The sequence below is a fragment of the Mustela nivalis genome (genome assembly GCF_964662115.1).
Source record: "Mustela nivalis genome assembly, chromosome: 7".
NCBI classification, from domain to species: Eukaryota; Metazoa; Chordata; class Mammalia; order Carnivora; family Mustelidae; genus Mustela; species Mustela nivalis.
Genome location: NC_139026.1, coordinates 46302475 through 46317269, shown reverse-complemented (window position 1 = coordinate 46317269; position 14795 = coordinate 46302475). Strand labels below are relative to the sequence as shown.

The following is a 14795-nucleotide window of genomic DNA, read 5'->3' as shown; positions in this document are numbered from 1 at the left end:
ACTACTTAATTTCAGAAACTTAGATTATCATGTGTAAAGATTTATTTGAAATTTGGTTTAGACTCAGGCAAGGAATAAAGAAAAAGTCACATTATTAGGAAAAATTTTTTTCAAGAGCGTAATACAATACGCTATAGAGTATACAGGTTATTAACATAAAATCAATAGCAAGGATGTGGGGCTGGATCCCAGGACCCCAAGGTCAGGACCCAAGTCAAAGGCAGACACTTAACCAACTGAGCCACCCAGGTACCCCAATAGCAAGGACTTCTTTTTGATGTCCATAGAATTAATGATGAAAATCAAACCCAGGTCCAGTGTAAAGAAATATGTTGACACTTGGGAAGAAATGTTCTTTATACTTTTAAAGTAAGGAAATAGTGCTATGGTAAAAATTCTGCCTTTACATAAATCTAGGTTTTTGTTGTTTGTAACATGTCCTTTAATAGTCATTAGCATTTATTAAAGTGCTTTTTAAAAATTTCTAGCTCTATTTGAGCCAGAATGTTAAAGTAGAAAGTATATTCCAGGGGGCTAGTGTGTGGTGGTAATAGTGGAAATTCAATAGATCACAAAAGGTAAGTAAAATCTAGTTAAAATAGTCAGAAACATAAAGTCTTTTTTTAAATCTCCAAGGGTAAGAGGTGGGAGAAAAAGCCACCAAATTGTGTCTCCTACTACTGATAAGAGAGTCTGAAAGGAGAAGAATATAAAGGGATAGAAGTTTGCCTGTCAATAACTATTAGTAAGTTAATAACTTACTAACTGTAGTAATTGCTCTAGTAATTAATAGGTAAATAATTACTTATTAGTAAGTAAGTAATAACTATTACTTAAGTTAGTAACTATTAGTAAGTTACATGCATAGGCAACCTACAGAAATAGATAGCTTTCTCGCACACTACCAAAAAAATGTTTTAAAATTATAAATTAAGGGCGCCTGGCTGGCTTAGTGGGTAGAGCATGCAACTCTTGATCTCAGGGTCATGACTTCAAGACCCACCTTGGGCAAAGAGATTATTTTAAAAATAAATAAATAAAATTTTATAAATTAAAGATCCCATTCACAGTAGCAACAAGAACTATAAAATATTGACAAGAAAATGAAATAAGAAATGTACAAAATCCATGGAAAAAAATAAAAATTTTACAAACATGTAAAACAACCCAACTACATTGGAGATATATGTTCCTGCATGGGAAGACTCAATATTTACTATAAAGTAAAGCAATTCCAATCCAAATCCCCTAAGAATTAAAGAAAAAAAAAAAAAACAACTTGGTTAGCTTATTCTAAAAATTATACAGAAGAAAAAAATGTATAAACATTATTAGCTTTGGGATACCTGGCTGACTCTGTCATAGAGCATGCCACCCTTGACCTCAGGGTGGTGACCTCAAGCCCCACACTGGGTGTAGAGCTTACTTAAAAAACAATGACTAAAAACCCAAAGAACATTATTAGCTCTTAAGAAGAATAGCAATAGGAAAGACAATTTTCTCTACTAGAAATCAAAACATACTATACACTAGAATAAAACAGGAAGATATTAACTAGTCTTAGACTAAATAAATAGATCAAGGAAAAGAATAGTTTAGGAGGAAAATTCTAAAGCAAATTTCTACAATTCTACAGGATTCCTCAGAGATTCTCCAATAGGATTAAGCTTCAACTACCTGCGATAGTAGTAATTAATTTTTTTGGAATTTCTTCTCTTTCCTTGTCACTTTCTTCACTCCTTTGCCTCCCTACTAAAATACCTATTGTGATGTGGTGATTTATAATGGGAAATATATATTTGGTATTCATACTTATTCCTGGCACAAAGTCCTATGTCCTTGGACTTTCCTAAGTGTAAGGGAGATAACGGTGTCATTTGTTATTTGTAACAAACCCCTTTTAATAGCACTTCAATTTATGTTAATTAGGTGATTTTTTGAAAGTTCCTAGATGACCACAGAATAGGGACTAGTTGCCAGAGGAGCCAACCATAAGACCAGAAGATTAGAACTTTCAGCCTCATCTGTCAACCTCTGGGGAGGGGCTAGGGACTGGAAGTTGACTTAATCATCAAAGGCATATGATTTAATCAATCATGCATATGTAATGGAGCCTCCATTACAGACAACCAGGTTCAGAGAGCTTCCAGGTTGGTAAACACATGGAAATGCTGGGACAGTGGTATGCCTTGAAAGGGCATGGAGGTTCCACACACTTTCCCCCCATACCTTATCCTATGCATCTCTTACACCTGCCTGCTCCTGAGGTGTATCCTTTGTAATAAACTGGTAATGTAGTAAAAACACTGTTTTCTTAAGTTTTGTGAGCCATTCTAGCAGATTATCAAACCTGAGGGATTATGGGAACCTCTGATATACATCCAGTCAGTCAAAGCCTGGGTGAACTTGTGATTAACATCTGAAATGGCACAGCAATCTTTTGAGATCAAGCCCTTAACTTGTGGGATCTGACGCTGTCTCCAAGCAGTGTCAGAACTGAATTGAATTATAGGATACCCACCTGGCTGGTGTCCACAGAAAGTTGGAGAATTGCTTAGCATGGGAAAACCACCCCCACACAATACAGAAGCATTCAGTGAGTGGTGAGTAGAAGAGGAAAACAGAAGTTTTCACATTATACCAAACTCTCAAGTCATTTTCTCAGAGTTGGCTTTTGGAGGAACTCAAACAAAGATAAGAGATGCTTAAGTTTTTATTCTGCATTGCTTTTGTATATTAATTTTTCACAATGACAACATATTCATGTAGGACTTATGTCATTCAAAAAATATAATACAAATATTAGCTTGCCAGATTATACCTATGAATTTGAAATGTTGTTTTAGGGTTTTATGTTTTGTTTTACTATGGGAAGACCTTATAAATGGTAACCAATGTCTTCAATACCCATCTAAATCTTTTAAAGTTAAGTGCTAGCATCCTACAAATATTTCCAGCCCATTCTGCTCGACTTCACATTTAGACACTGATAACATAGAATCATAGAAAAGGATTTCTGAGATGGAATTTTATAGATCAATAAATCTATAAAAGTCTGCCAATTATAAATCTGCTATCCCTTATGAAAAAGCATTAATGGAATTCATCTTTCATCTTAAAATGTTTAAAGTCTCAGGTACTATAGTACTATAACTAAAGGACATTTAGAAACGTTAACTCTTAAGAAGATGTGAGTGTTAATCACTAAAAAGAATATGGGTAAAAGTGCAGAGCAGGATATTTAAGGCAGCGAATGAGCAGAGCATAATTTCAACAACTGACTGAGTTCAGGAAATACCATTTGTTTCTACTCTAAACTGAGAACTGTTTTTCAAATAAGAAGCAGGAAGTTGAGTGCCTAGTCTAAAAGGGAACATAAGCTTAGGAATAGAAAGAGAGTGGTCTAAAAGGGATATGACACCATGCAGAAAAGCTGGAGTTAAAAATGAAACTGGCTGAGGTATTACATGGTCAGTCTAATATTTGAGAGACTAGTGTACTCCACCTGCTTGAATAAACCACACAAATCCCAGTGGGTCAGCAAATGGATAACTTTGACCACAGTTGATGCTGATGGGAAAGCAGAAAAGGGATATTGATTGAATGAAATACAAATAACCATAGAATGGTGGAACTATGAGTAGCAGAGGAAGGGTTTTCAGTAAACACTCCTATCAGTAACTGATTACTCATCAAACATCATAGATCCTTAAAAAACTATCATAGTAGCAACAACAAAAAAAGAAGGTGCCTAAAAGGAACTGCAGCAGGCATCTTTCTGTAATTGAAGAATTATTGAGACTGGATCTGTTCAGTAGCAAAAAGGAATAAATGTAGCCATAACATTGGAAAGCCATAAAGACAGGTCATAACCAGTGCCTTCATATCCTTCCATTTCTTAGTGGAGTGGAAGCAGTAATTAAGGCCACAGCCAGATAGTAGGCTAGAACTATGTACGATTCTTTTATTAATCTGAGCTCCATTACTCTCAATTATATCTTTATAATGTCCCAAATCAAAATCGTCCCTTTGATACTTGACACACTAAGAATCTATAGACAATTAGTAGTCAAGATTCTAGTGCTCAGGACACTAGACATCTATACTTGGTGAGTAGCCTAATATAGAAAAGTTTCCTAAACTGGGAATTTAGAGCATGGGCTAAAAGAAAACAAATGTTTGGAACAGTGAGAAAGGACTCTGAATCCATCTGTTCAATTTAGCACTGTCATTTGTCCATAGGTTCAGGATAATAAGTTAAGAATACTTTATCAGGGGCATCTGGGTGACTCAGTGGGTTAAGCCTCTGCCTTCAGTTCGGGTCATGATCCTAGGGTCCTGGGATCGAGACCTGCGTCGGGCTCTCTGCTCAGCAGGGAGCCTGCTTCTCCCCCTCTCTCTGCCTGCCTCTTTGCCTACTTGTGATCTCTCTCTCTGTCAAATAAATAAAATAAAATCTTTTTAAAAAAAATCAAAAAAAGCAGAATTAATCTTTCTGCTGATTACATACTTAAAATAATTTGAATTTATGTCATTTGAAAAAGGCATGAAAGATTAGTAGAACAAGTTCTAGCACCTTCCAAGAGAACTCTCAAAGGAGCATTCAGTTAGCAACTTCAGGTCAGAGCAAGATAACATGAAGCCCAGAAGAAAGATCTTCAGAGCCTAGCTAGTTTCTTAATGATCTACTGCTGCATAACAAACTAAAGGCTTGAAATGACAACCATTTTATTTGCTCATAATTCTGTGGGTCAGAAATTTGAGGTGGGTTCAGTTGGATGGTTCTTCTGCTGATGTCAATCATTCTGCTGACGGTCACTCACTGCATTATGAGGCCATTAGGGATGCATGATCAAAGCTGGCCTGACTCTTTAAAAGTATGGTAGTTGGTGATGCCTTGGCTGGGGCACTGTCTCCATGCGGTTTCTTATTCTAGAGGAGACTGACTGGGACTTTTTTATATGGATGGCAGTATCCCAAGAGGACAAGAGCAGAAGCTCTAGAAGCCTACACTCACAAATCTGACAATATTACTTCAACAGCATTCTATTGGAAAAGCACGTCACAAGGCCAGCCAGATTCAAGGTTGTGGAGAAAGGGTTTTATCTCTTGATAAAATTAGTAGTGAAATCACTGTTGTAAAGAAACATTTGTACACAGATGGGATGAATCATTGCAGATGTCTTTAAAGCAATTACTTAGGGTAGAATAACGCCTTTCTCCTTTAGGACCTGGGACAGAAGCTGAAAAGGACACAAGAGGCCTCCACACAAGAGCCCACCAACTATATTTATAGTGGAACCTTAGAAGCAGACTGGACCACTGAGTATCTAAATAGTAAAAGAGTTAGGGGATACATTAAGACAAACTGAAGCTCTCTTTCTTTACCAAAATACTGGCAATCTTTAAATAGTCTAGAACATCCGTATTTAACAATCAGAATATTTCCCCAATATTTACTTTGTTTACCTGAAATGCTTTTCTGCCAGATCTTCAAATGGCTGACCTATTCACATAATTTGAGAATAAGCTCAAATTTGCTCCTGCAGGCAACCACCTAATTAAAGTTAACCTCCCCCATTTCATCTTCACATTTTCTCCATAACAAAATCACTATCTGAAATTACTTTAATATCTGTTTACTTATGATCTGTTTCCCATACTAGAATGTAAGCTCCATGAGATTTGAGATTCTTTTCATTAGTTTAGCATTGTAATATCAGCAACTGATTAGTAGTGCTTAAAAAGGTAGCAAGGTGAGGATAAGATTTTGATAATTATTTCTCCACTAATATCCCGAGTTTGGCCCTAGTCTTAATCTCTGCTATAAAGCACAAAGTAGATAACACCATCTCAACATCACTGGTCTCAGAGTTTACTAAGTTCTTCCTTACAAGTATGCCTGCTTGGAACTTCCCATTTATTTTATAGATTCTAGTCTTCAGAATGCATCTAATTAACCTCAATTTCCTTCATTCACAGACATGAGAAAATACTCACCTTGCTTATTATGTAAATTAAATGAGGTTCCCTTTGTAAAGTGCCTAATACAACACCTGGTATAGAATAAGAACTCCATCGGGGTGCCTGGGTGCCTCAGTGGGTTAAGGACTCTGCTTTCTGCTCAGGTATGATCCCAGAGTCCTGGGATCAAGCCCCACATCGGGCTTTCTGCTCCATGGAGAGCCTGCTTCCTCCTCTCTCTCCCTGCCTGCCTCTCTTGCCTACTTGTAATCTCTGTCTGTCAAATAAACAAATAAAATATTAAAAAAAAAAAAAAAAGTAAGAACTCCATAAATGGTAGTTATTATTATTATTATCCATACTTCACTTGTGAATAATGGTCTGTACACATTTCCAGCCCATGCAATATTCTATTCTCTTTTTTTTTTTTTTGTCTTAAGTTACCAATTCCAGTCTTCTATTTCTGAAGGATTCTCTAACTCCTCAGAAGGTCCTAGAAAAAGTCTGACCATCGATTTTACAATTTTATAATGCTCAAAAAGAAAATACAACACCAGAGTCAGAAAAACACATAGAGTATCGGTGAAGATGTTCTTTTAACATGTGGCCCCTAATGTTCTTCCCTGCCGAGCTAGCAGTATTTCCAGTTTTCTTCATCTTCTGGTATTCTAGCCATCCCCCAACCCCTTCTCCACAAAACCCAGGGGCTCCTTCACCCCACTCCACTCCTTCACCATCCAAGTGGTCTCCCTGCTTTTTCCATTCCTCACAGTGCCATAGTACAAGGTGAGTTACTGCTGCTAGTAACGACTTTTTAAAGACCATCCATGCCCTGGACATTTTATTATCTTACTGTTATTAAGGATTTCCAGTCACATTTTGTAGTCACAGCATGAAATCCTTTTCATTAAGCTACAGTTGCATTAATGTTAATAGCTGAACCATTCTGAATCTGAAAAGCCTGCTGTGTTTATCCTAGGAGGGTGTTTTCCTTAGAAATAAGAATACTGGATTGCTCAAATCACAGGCTCCTTCTCAACCTGCAGTTAAAATACTTCCTGTTTATTCTTCTTGATACAATAGGTACTATCCCACTGGTGAGGACAGCATGTGATTATAGTCTCATCACCTTCCTCACCATTGATTGGTTCCTTCAAAACACCTGCAGTATTATCCTGAACTCACTGGACCATTTCACTGCTTGCATATCTAATAAGAAAGATTTTTCTTTGCATTTCTCAACTGTTCTCAAACAGTCCCTTTTTCTTCTTTATTCATCCCTGTAAGGGAGCGATTAATGAACAATTAGGTTCAGTTATGGCACTTAGCTGATGTAAACAGGTAATGGTAGGTCTAATGACATAACCCAGTATTCTTGATTCTCCACACAGAGCTCAACCAACTACCCTCAGGAAGAGAGAAGGAACCTTGTTGGCTATTTCAGAGGAAAGTTCCACCAAACTAAGAAAAATAAGGTCTGTTAATAAAGTAAATTTTTATTTTTTGTTTCTTGGTGAAAAGTCTGGCATAGGGATTTTTATGTATATGTAATGATGACTGCACCATGATAGTCAACAGGAGATCCCTATCAATGATACCACAGTTTAAATTAAAACACTAAAGAAAATATGTGACTTTGGTGCCTTAATGAAAAACATGGTCTGCTTTGAAAACTTTGCATGTTTTATAGACTATAAGAGTTATACAAAAGTATAGCATCTGGGTGGCTCACTCAGTTAAACACCCGACTCTAGATTTAAACTTAGGTCATCTCAGGGTTTTGAGATCCAGACCCAAGTCCCACCCCAGGTGACAAGGCCCAAGCCCTAACCCCTGAGGAGCCCCATAGCCAGGCCCTGCCCTAGGGGTGGAGCCTACTTAAGATTCCCTCTCTCCCTCTGCCCTTCCTCACCTTAAAAAAAAAAAAAAAAGTTGGGGCACCTGGGTGGCTCAGTCAGTTGGGCATCTGCCTTCAGTTTGGATTGTGATCTTGGATCCTAGAATCGAGTCCCACATCAGGCTCCCTGCTGAGCAGGGAACCTGCTTCTCCCTCTCCCTCTACCTGCTTGTGCACTCTCTCTCTCTCTCTCTGTCAAATAAATAAATAAAATCTTTAAAAAAAAGTTATACGGAAGAGTTTTTAAAACTTAGGAGTATATTGGGGTGCCTGGGTGACTCCGTCACTTAAGTGTCTGCCTGGGGTCAAGCCCCACCACTGCTCCCTGCTCATCAGGGAGTCTGTTTCTCCCTCTGTCCCCCTCTCTCAAATAAATAAAATCTTTTTTTAAAAAATTAAATAAAACTCAGGAATATGAAAAGCTATGTGACTGGCCTCTGACTGTAATTCTTTTTGGTACAATACAGGAATGAGCTGCAGCATCTAAGTTTCTTTTTAGTTCTGATAAAGAATTATTTTGCCTACGAGTGCCTGGGTGGCTCAGTGGGTTAAGGCCTCTGCCTTCGGCTCAGGTCATGATCCCAGCGTCCTGGGATTGAACCCCGCATTGGGCTCTCACTCAGCGGGGAGCCTGTTTCCCTTCCTCTCTCTCTGTCTGCTTCCCTGACTACTTGTGATCTCTGTCTGTCAAATAAATAGATAAAATATTTTTAAAAAAGAATTATTTTGCCTAATAGTCTTTTTAAAAAAATTTATTTATTTATTAGAAAGAGATCACAAGTAGGCAGAGAGGCACACAGAGAGAGAAGGGGGAGGCAGGCTCCTTGCTGAGCGGAAAGCCCAGTACAGGGCTCAATCCCAGGACCCTGGGATCATGACCTGAGCTGAAAGCAGAGGTTTTAACCCACTGAGCCACCCAGGCACCTCTATTTTGCCTAATAGTCTTATCTTTTGCAAGAAAAAGAATATGTTTAATGATAAGTTCTGAAAAAGAAGAAAAAATGAAATTGGCTAGAGAGTTATGTAAGGGACACAAAAAGATTTCTTAAAAAGGTCCATTTGTTCAGTTGAGCATTTTATTGGCTTTGCATAGGCTGAGATGTATCTCAGTCTGACTTTGGCAGCAGGAGACATAGACAGCTAAATGACTCTCCATTTAAGAGTGGGAGGAACTGAAGTTTCCTTCCCTAGAATAGAGGACAGAAAAGAAGAGTAAGAAAATTACAGGAGACTGCACCAAGTTGAGTTGTTTTCTGTTACTACGATATAAGAATCCCTGCATATTACCACCTTCAGCAAAGTCATCTCTACATGTCTCTGCCTCTGTGAATGTGTCTAGTGGCTACTGGGATAAAGACCAAAATCAACAACTGTGTTAACATGATAGGAAACAGGCAAAATGAACAGAAAGTTACATGATCTATAAACTAGACTAAAAGGAAATAGGAGCTCCAAGCCAGAAATGATTATGAAATCACAAGATTTCAGGGAATACACAAACATCTTGAGGAAACTTTTGAACAACTACAATCCACCGGATAATGTTGAAAAGTCAGTCTCATCTGTGTCTTAAGTGGCCCAAAGAACAAAGATGGTATCTGAGTTAACACAAGTTATGTTTGACAATTTCATTAAAGAAAAAATGTTAAGTATTGCCTATAATCTGAACTATTCTTCAGTTGAGTTCTAAAAACAGTAAGATCCACACACATAAGAAAATGTCAGTATAGCATTAATCCACCTTCTTTATCTTTTTATCCTTGAAGTTAGATAGCTCTTGGAAGACATTTAAAGAAAGTATGCCCAAGAACACTTCAAAATCTGAAACGTTTAGGTATATTAATGAATAATTTCATCAGTTACATTGGAAACCTCACCATGCCCTGGCAATCCTCTTATGGCAAGTTCATATTGTGCTTGGCAAGTTTATATTTCCAATCTTTACAACTGGTTCCAAATCTTCACTGCTCTTTTCAAGCCCTCTTCCTGGTTCCCTACTACTCACCCTCACGGTTTTTTTTTGTGTTTGTTTTTGTTTTTTAAATTTTATTTATTTATTTGACAGGCAGAGATCACAAGTAGGCAGAGAGGCAGGCAGAGAGAGAGAGAGGAGGAAGCCGACTCCTTGCTGAGCAGAGAGCCCGATGCGGGGCTCGATCTCAGGACCCTGAGATCATGACCCGAGCCGAAGGCAGAGGCTTTAACCCACGGAGCCACCCAGGCGCCCCTCACCCTCACGTTTTGCAGATGATTTCACTTCCTAATTAATAAATTTGAAGACCTCAGATATTAATTATTTCCCTAAACTTTTGCCCACCCCTGCATATATACTTGTATCTACAAAGATCTAACTTAATCCCAGAAGAACCCTCTCACCTATTCCAAACCTTGCTGCCTTTTCTCTTTCTACTACATACAAACCTTTGTTCCCTACTAACAATGTGTTCTCAGACTGCAGTCAATTTCTCTTCCACTAAAAATATGTTCCTTTAACTCATATTCCCTCAAATCCACCCATTATCTATTTTCCCTTCTCATGAGGACTTTAGGTCAGTATAGTCTTTGTTTTCTCACAGAATACTTATTTTTCAATCCAACAAATATTATCTTTAGCAACTACTATGTCTTCAGCACTATGCTACGTGCAACAATTACAGAATTGCTCTCTGCTCACTATTCTACTGAAACCGTACTAGGAGATTATCATAGACCTCCTAATTGCTAAATCCAAGGGGTATGTTTCTTGACCTCTCTGAAAAACATCTGATAATTTTGTTCATTCTTACCTTCTTGAAATTCTTGTAATCTGTGACAACTCATTCTCCTCTTGTACTTCTTTGACAGTTTTTTTATATATTCTTAGTGGAAAAAGCTACAGAGAAGGGAAAGTGAAAATTACTATGGGGAAAATTATTCTGCCAAATTTTCCCTTGGCAAAAAGTATAGGACCCCAACCTACGTGCAGTCTGTTAGGGACACAAACTTAGATTCAGCAGACACATCTATTTTGAGAGCTGGGTCTTCAATGTCTTCACTACATTAACTCCCAGCACTTAGAAAGGTTTCCGGCACAGAACAAGCAGTCAATAAATATTTTTTATAACAAACTTATTGAGAAATAATTCACAAACATAAAATTCACCCTTTTAAAGTACACAATTTGTTTTTACTATATTCACAGAGTTGTGTAACCATCACCACTATATAATTTTATAACATTTTTATCATCCTCACCCAAACTTCCTCACCCATTGGCAATCCTCTTTCCTCCCATTGACTCCTAGAAGCCACTAATCTATTTTGTATCTCTATAGATTTGCCTGTTCTGGACATTTATATAAATGGAATTATATAATGTGTAGCCTTTTCTTGCTTTGGTTTCTTTTACTTAGCATAGTATTTTCAAGTTTCATCCATGTTGTAGCATGTATCAGCACTTCATTCCTTTTTGTGGCTGAATAATATTCCATTATATGAGTCTATGACATATTTTTTATCCATTCATCAGGTGATAGACATTTGGGTTGTTTCCATTTTTTGGCTATCATGAAAATACTGCCGTGAACAATCATTTATAAGGTTTTATGTGAACATATGTTCTCCACTCTCGTGGGTACATGTCAAGAGATGGAATTTCTGGGTCATATGGTAACCCTGTTTTTAACATTTTGAAGAACTGCCAAACTGTTTTTGGAAAGTGGTTGAGCCATTTTACAATCCTACCAACGAATAAGAGTTCTAATTCCTCCATATCCTCACTAATGCTTATTCTTGCTTGTCATTTTATGTTAGCCATGCTGGTAGGTGTGGTGTCTAATTGTTTTAATTTGTACTCCTCAAACAGCTAATGATGTTGAGCATCTTCTCAAGTGCTTATTAACCCTTTGTCTAGTAAATAAATATTTTATAAATAAATGTAGACAATTACAGAAATCTTTGAGGTGTCTCAGGGACACCATCCAGAGTTTTTTGGAGAGTTAAAAATAGCAATGAATGATCAGCAGAGATAGAGAGCATGTTCAGGTCAAATAACTGCATACTCAACCGCCTTAGTTAATGTAGCTGAATGATGCTTCATTCAATATTGACATTTGATTTCTAAATGATCAATGATGATCAGTGCCTCTCATTCTGATCCCAAATTCTTTTTTCTTAAGATTTTATTTATTTGACAGACAGAGAGTCAGCACAAGCAGTGGGAGCAGCATGGTCCCCACAGGGCAGGGAGCCCTTTTTCTTTTGCTTGCTTTTTTTGTAAATTGATGACCTTCTTTAGTGGTATGCTTATATTTCTTTCTTTTTATCTTTTGTGTATTTACCATAGGTTTTTGTTTTGTGGCTATTATGAGGTTACTATAATAACTTATAACAGTCAATTTTGAGTTAATAACAACTTAAGTTTGAACCTGTTCTAAAGCTCAACATTTTTACTCTCTACACATACATGCATGATTTATATTTTTGATTTCACATTTTACATCTTCTTATTTTGTGTATCCCTTAAGTAATTATTTTGATCATAGTTATTTTTATTACTTTTGTCTTATAAACTTTGGCTTCTTTAAAAAATTATTTTTATTAACATAAAATGTATTATTTGCCCCAGGGGTTCAGGTCTGTGAATCATCAGGCTTACACATTTCACAGCACTCATCATAGCACACACCCTCCCCAATGTTCATAACCACCCTTTCCTACCACTCCATCCCCCAGCAAGCAAGAGTCTCTTAGGCTTTGTCTCCCTCTGGATACCATCTTGTTTCATTTTGACTTTAGCTTTATGAATAATTAAACCACTACCTTTACTATATGTTTACTTTTCCAGTGGGATTTCTTCTTTCATGTGTGCTCTTGTTACTAATTAGTGCCTTTTCTCTTCCACTTAAAGAAGTCTCTTTAACATTTCTTGTAAGACTAACATAGTGGTGATGAGGGGATGAACTCTTCTCGCTTTTGTTCACCTGGAAAACTCTTTATCTCTCCTTCAATTCTGAATGATAACTTTTCTGAGTTAGTCTGACTTACAATGGTTCAACTTACAATGGTGTGAAAACAATACACATTTCTACTGAATACAATACACATTTACAATGTTGTGAATCTGTACTTCAAATTTTGAATTTTGATCTTTTCCCAGGCGAATGATATGCAATACAATACTCTCTCATGATGTTGGGTAGTGACAGTGAACTGTAGCTCCCAGTCAGCCATGTGATTGCAAGGATAAAAAACTGATAAACTTATAAACATTCTGTACCTATAAACCATTCTGTTTTTCATTTTCAGTACAGTATTAAACAAGTTACATGAAATATTCAACATTTTATTATAAAATGTTTTGTGTTAGATAATTTTGCCCAACTGTAGACTAAAGTAAGTGTTCTGAGCACATAAGGTAGGCTAGATTAAGCTATGAAGTTTGGTAGGTTGGATATAGTCTATGCATTTTTGACTTACAATATTTTCAATTTACAATGGGTTTATTGAGATGTAACCCTATCATAAGTTGAGGAAGATCTGTAATGTGTCTTAGGTCTCTTTGGGTTCATCTTTTTTTTAAGACAGAGAAAGAGAGCGCACGTGCATGAGTAAGCAGGGGGTTGGGAGGAGGGGCAAAGGGAGAGAGAGAGAATCTTAGGCAGGCTTCATGCCTAGCACAGAGCCTGACATGGGACTCGATCTCATGACCCTGATATCATGACTTGAGCTAAAATCAAAAGTTGGATGCTTGACTGAGTCACCCAGGTGCCCCTGAATTCATCTTATTTAGAACTCTCCAGTCTTCTTGGATCTGGATATCTGCCTCCTTTCCCACGTTAGGAAAGTTTTTGGCCATTATCTCTTTGAGACCCCTGCCCCTTCTCTCCCTCTTTCTGGAAGCCCTATAATACAACTGTTAGTCTTTTTAATGTTGTTGCATGTCCCGTGTTCAATGAGCTATCTTCATTTAATCTTTTTTCTTTTTCCTTTTTTTTTTTACTTTTTGCTGCTCTGATTGAGTTCCATCGCTCTGTCTTCAAGTTGATGGATCCTTTATTCTGCTTCCCTTAGTCTGATTTTGAACCCCTCTAGTGTATTTTTAGTTTGGTTATTGTATTCATCAGCCCTATAACTTCTATTTGCTACCTTCATATATTTTTCATCTTTTTGAAGTTCTCAATGTGTTCATCCATTTTTCTCCCCAATTCAACCAGCAGCTTTATGACCATCACTTTTAACTATTCATCAGGTTAATTACTATAATCTTTCCAAAACCTCAGTGGGCAGGCACTATCTTTATCCTCAACCTTTGTCATGCTCTAGAGTGTCAGTCTCTTAGTGGGGAGCTTTACATGCATCTAGTGCCTGGTGTTTGCAGCTGATGCCCAAGAGATGACCCTTTGATTGCCTGGTTTTGGTGAACAGAAGGGTTTGCACCCTTGGTTTGCACGGGATTGTAGCAATAGACAGACAGCTCTTGGCAGGCTACTACTTCCAAAGCATGGCACAGACAGCAGACTGAGGCACACTCCCCATCTTCCTGTGAAGGATGCCACATAGCTTGTCCTGGAGCTTTGAACTGAGGAGCAGGTTTCAGGTTTGGCACACATTTAGTGACCTACACAGCTGCTCTCAAGGAATGTAGGCTGTGGATGCCATCTTTGTACTTTTCCTCTGTTTTCCTCTAGCTTGCCAGTATCTCCCAGAAACAAGTGTTTACACTCATCTGAAGACCGGAGTTTTGTGATTGCCACCCAAAGGATACTTCCAGACCACCTAACTCTGGTGGCCAGTGGGGCTTATACTTGTGGCCCCTTGGGACTATATATATTTTCATAATTTTAAAAGCTGCGGGGGTGCCTGGGTGGCTCAGTGGGTTAAGCTGCTGCCTTCGGCTCAGGTCATGATCCCAGGGTCCTGGGATCAAGTCCCGCATTGGGCTCTCTGCTCAGCA

General features: G+C 37.8%; 1 long non-coding RNA gene across 24 annotated transcripts in view; it reads right to left on the bottom strand.

Moving 5' to 3' along the window:
• Positions 1-14795, bottom strand: part of LOC309870547 — a 187458-nt gene that overhangs the window by 109594 nt on the left and 63069 nt on the right. For 16 of the 24 annotated variants that reach the window (XR_014314653.1, XR_014314654.1, XR_014314655.1 and 13 more), the window contains exon 3: positions 10648-10733. The exons of 7 other annotated variants lie outside the window; for them this stretch is intronic. This is a non-coding gene — a long non-coding RNA (uncharacterized lncRNA). Of the gene's footprint in view, positions 1-8919; positions 9049-10647; positions 10734-14795 lie in introns of those variants that run through there. One more of the 24 variants, XR_014314669.1, reaches the window with a different exon arrangement.